Below are 4,970 nucleotides of genomic sequence, written 5' to 3'. Positions count from 1 at the left end.
TTACATATGAGGGGATCAAGAAATTCGAACCCCCGCCATCCAATACCAGTAGGTATTGAAGGAGGTCCTACTAAGCTTGACCCAGGTCCTTGCAGGATGTATACACTGAACAAGGCAAGACTCTTACCAAACCATTCCCTTAACCCCCGACCAGGTAGCCAACATATCTCCATATAGACCGTGGAGATATGAATGGTGTAAATCATTTATTTTATATAGACAGTAAAATAACGCCAAGACACCACAGACAAATGATAAGGAAGATTCACCTTCAACATAAGAAACTAGTTATTAAAGTCATTAATACATAACCAAATAAAAAGTGCGAAAAGATTAAAAATTAAAAGTATTACACTAAATGCTTGTCTTCACCAAGTGATGTAAGAGACTTAGGCAAACATGGCCTTTGATTGTCAAGAACTCTTACTATCAATCTTGGATCCCGAGACTACTACACACACTCTATGACGGATGATGGATGATTGTGGTGGATGTGGGTTGTGATGGTGGTGGTGGGTGGGTGAAGTGTGAGAGAGGTGGTTTGCCAAGGGATGAGTTGCAAGTGAGCCAAGCACCCCTATTTATAGCCTCCACAGAAGCGCGAACACGGCCCCGTCTCCATCCCTCTTCTCTTTCTTCATTAGATGCAGTTTATCTGCATTTGTTGACCATGCCCCCGTGTCCGCTGGGCACGGCCCCGTGTGCAGAAGCGTATCTGTACTATCAAGATTTGCTTGGATTCTGTGAATCTTAGCATTGACCACGTCCCCATGTCCGCTGGGCACGCCCCCGTGTTGGGTGATAGAAGCTTCTACAACTTTGTCTTTTCTGCAGACACTTGGGCACGCTCCCGTGCTCATTAAGCACGGGCGTGTTCAGCCTTCTATTCTCTTGTTTTTGCTTGGGAAGATGCTGTCGAGGGGTCGGGCATGCCACGTTTATTCCTTTCCTTGTATTATTGTTGGATTTGGCTGCATTTTTGCTTCTTTTGTTCATTTAAGCTCTTTTAACCCTGAAAATACAAAAGAAAGACAAAAGCACACTTTTTCCAACATTAGTACTAAAAAAGGGTTAGTTTTATGCCTTATTTAATGTAATTTATATGTTGCATTTTGCACACATCAAATACCCCCACACTTGAATCTTTGCTTGTCCTCATGCAAAACTCTTTATAATGTGGCTTACACTTCCCAAATGGAATGGGTAGAAGAGAAGGTTTTGGGCTTGTCTAGAGTGTCGGGATTCCAAGATTTTTATTAGGTTTTATTTTTATGTTATTTACAATCCTATTCGTCATGATTTATTTAGAACATTACATAAGATAAATTACTTATTTGGGCATAACATGCCTCTTTAAAATTCCATTTATATACAAGTTCACATACCTCACGGGAGATCACTCAACACTCAGCCGAAGATGTATTTTTGTGAAACACTCGAGAGCGGCATGGAACTTACTTCTACCATAAGCTTGCCAAGCAATCAATCCTCCTCTTTTTAACTATACACCATTGTAAATATCAAGAGGACTTTGGGGGGAAGGGTTAGGCTTGGGTTAAAGGTAGGTGGTTGGGTTAGTGGTTAGTAGAAAAAGCGAGAAAGGCATAAAAAGCGTCGGTTTTCGTAAGACTTTTTATTTTTTTCATAACTTTTTATTTTAATGAAGCAATTCTTCAAACAAAGTTCTTTTTGATGAATTGGTTTGTTTATTTTTTTGGCTTCATCATCATTTTTTTTTTCATAAGGAACATCATATAAAAAACCGAGCTTTTTACTAAAATAAAGGGTATAAAATGAAAAAGGGTTTTGGTGGGTAAAGGGTGTTTGTTTTGTGGGTTAAGAAATGAAAAGGTTTATGCTCAAAGGGGTTAACTAGGGGGATTTTGGGTAGGTGGTAAAAAAAAGAAAAATAATGGTGTTGAAAGAAAAAGGGTTAGTCCTAATGCCTCCATCATTTACTTACTTGGGTTTAAGTTGGTAAGGACCGGGAATGTATCGTCATGGCAAGTTCTAGAGTCGTAAGAAACCAAGCGGCTATTCACACAAGAAACGAAAAATGAGCATTTAGTTTTAAAGATGTGTATTTGTATGCTCAATAAAGGCTCAAAACTCACTCTTTGTGGGAATGGGTTTTTAATGCGATCAAGTATATATAATCAAATTTTAACTAGATTTGTCATGCCGTTTCATAATTTTCTTATGTTGGTTCTTTTTATCACGACACTATTGGTTGTAAATTTATAAAAAATATAACCTTTTTAAAACTTGTAATTCCCAAATTAAACCAAGACAAATAAAAAAACGAAAAAGTTAATGAAAAAAATTGGGATGTTTAGCGGTTCCAATAGAGTTTTGTGTAAGGCTTGTAATCAGGACTTGCAAAATTCAAGGTTTTAGCTCCCCCCCCCATACTTAAATTACACATTGTCCTCAATGTGTCCCAAAAATAAGTTTTTAGGTTGATTGAATGTGTAAAAGGTGTGTTAAAAACAAAATTTAATGTTACTGGGCATCTGGACACGGCCCCGTGGTGTCCAGGCATGGCCCCATGTTCAAATTGCCAGTAACAGAAATTATCAAAAAGTAACAGAAACCTGAACTGGGTGTTTTTCTACAGATTGTTTAGCACGGGGCCGTGTTAGCTGGGCACAGCCCGTGCTGAACTTGCTGTAATGAAGAAAAATTTGCGGGAGGCTCTGTTTTTTGTGCATGGGGTGTTGGTTCAAGTTTCCCTTAGTATCCTTCACCATCCCGAGTGTGTTTTATTCTTGAAAATTAAAACTAAACTAGAAAACATAAAAATTAATCTAAACTCGTTTATAAGGGTCCTTGGCTAGACCCAAAGCCAGTCATATGTTACCCACGTGGGATGTTTTGCATCCCTTGTTGCACCGTCAGAGAGCATCATCCAAACTTGAGTCTATGACTTTCATGTAATTGACCGGGTCATCATCTTCTACTCTCTTACCAACTCCGAACTTCATTTCCTTGTCCCCTACCCTCAATGTTAGTGTTCCACCATTCATGTCTACCACTGCGTGGGCCGTAGCTAGGAATGGTCTCCCTAAGATGAGTGGTACTTCGGTATCTTCCTCCATATCTAGTATGACAAAGTTGGCTGGGAAGACAAATTCGCCGACTTCGACTAATAGATTTTCAACGACACCTTGTGGATATTTGACGGACCTATCGTCGAGTTGTATGCTCATTTTTGTAGGGCTTGTTTTTCCTAGGCCGAGTCGGTCGAACATTGATGTGGGCATGAGGTTGATGCTAGCCCCGACGTCGGCTAGTGCATTGCGAATGGGAGATTCCCCAATTGAACAAGGTATTGTGAAGCTTCCAGGATCGATCTTCTTTTGTGGGAGTTTGTTGAGTAGCAAGGCGGAGCATTCTTCGCTTAAATTAACTAATTGCAATGATTCAATTTTCCTTTTGTGAGTGAGGAAGTCCCTCATAAATTTTGAATATTTAGGCATTTTGGTTAGGACTTCAATAAATGGAATATTAACATGCAATTGTTTTAGTAAATCTACGAACTTTATGAATTGTTCATCGATCTTTTGGCGAATTAACCGACCGGGGTACGGAACCGGAGGATTCTTGGTGGGCTCTTGATTTGGTGGAGGAGCCGTCTCTTGTTGCGGTGTCGGTGGAGTTGTGGTTTGGCTAGATCGGCTCTTTTCAATTGGAGGTAATGGAGCCACCTCGGGATCCACGGTACGGTTTCTCAATGTGATGAGATGTACTTGTGCCTTTGGGTTGGTTTCGGTATTGCTTGGTAACACGCCTTGTGGTCTCTCGGAGAAATTTTGAGCTAGTTGATTTATTTGTTTTTCAAAGTTTTGAATACTAGCTTGTTGATTTCTAAAGTTCGATTCCAGTTGTTGAAATCAATCCGAGTTTTTCTTTTCGGTGTCGGAGATGAGGCGAGATACGGTATCTTCAAGCCTCTCTCGTCCCCCTTGTTGTTGTTGAGAGAAATTTTGTGACTCGTTTCTTGGTTGTTGAAAGTTTGTTCGTTGGTTTAGATTTTGTTGGTTACTACTATTGTCGGGTTCTCTCCAACCTAGGTTAGGGTGGTTACGCCATCCTAGGTTGTAGGTACCCGTTCGAGGACCCGACGGCCTAGGTCTATTATCAATGTAGTTTACCGTTTCTGTTTGATTATCCATTTCTTTCATACAACTCCAATTTTCATGTGGCCCACGACACCCTTCACAAGCCATAACCAAGGCCGTTTTTGCCATTTCTAACTTTTTGATTTTTGAAGAGTGGGCCTCGATTTGGGCTTGTAAAGAGGTGCTTTCGTCAACCTTATGGGAGCAAGGGGCAATAGATTTTGTGCCTCGGGGAGTGTGCCACTGAAAATTGGTTTGAGCAATTTCCTCAATTTAATTGTAAATTTCATTTGGGCGACGATTACCTAAGAGTCTACCGGAGCTAGAGTCAAGTGTCTGTCTTCTGTGTGGCAACAACCCATTGTAGAAAGTGGATACTTGTTGCCACACCGCAAGACCATGAAGAGGACACTTTCTTAGTAGCTTCTTGAACCTTTCCCAAGTTTCATATAAGGATTCCCCGTCCTCTTGTGAGTATGTATTAATTTCAGTCATTAATTTAGCCGTTTTAGCAGGAGGGAAACACTTATATAAAAACTTTTGGGCTAGTTCATCCCAGGTGTTTACCGAGCCAACTGGGAGGGTATTAAGCCAAGCCTTAGCTCGGTCTTTTAGTGAGAATGGAAACATTCGAAGGCGGATGGCGTCATTTGATGCTCCATTGTTCCGAAAGGTATCACATATGTCACACCCCGACAACGTAAAACAACAAAACGTGGCGGAAACGTCGAGGAGTGTTGTAACAGAATCATTGTTTCACAACCATGGAATAAATAATTTTGTTTTATTGAATAAATGAACTTATTGTTTTAATACAATCAAATAAGTATAACTATTATCTTTCAAGTT

At 40.2% G+C, this 4,970-nt stretch overlaps 1 non-coding gene across 1 annotated transcript; it reads left to right on the top strand.

The window, feature by feature from the left end:
• The first annotated feature begins 4,515 nt into the window (after positions 1 to 4,515).
• LOC118491919 lies at positions 4,516 to 4,622 on the top strand. The gene has a single exon (XR_004892364.1). It is a non-coding gene; the product is annotated as a small nucleolar RNA R71 (small nucleolar RNA).
• Positions 4,623 to 4,970: the final 348 nt, after the last annotated feature.

Source organism: Helianthus annuus, chromosome 4 (genome assembly GCF_002127325.2).
Source record: "Helianthus annuus cultivar XRQ/B chromosome 4, HanXRQr2.0-SUNRISE, whole genome shotgun sequence".
In the NCBI taxonomy this organism is placed as follows: Eukaryota; Viridiplantae; Streptophyta; class Magnoliopsida; order Asterales; family Asteraceae; genus Helianthus; species Helianthus annuus.
Note: the sequence above shows the minus strand (reverse complement) of the source record. Positions and strands in the feature narration are given on the sequence as shown.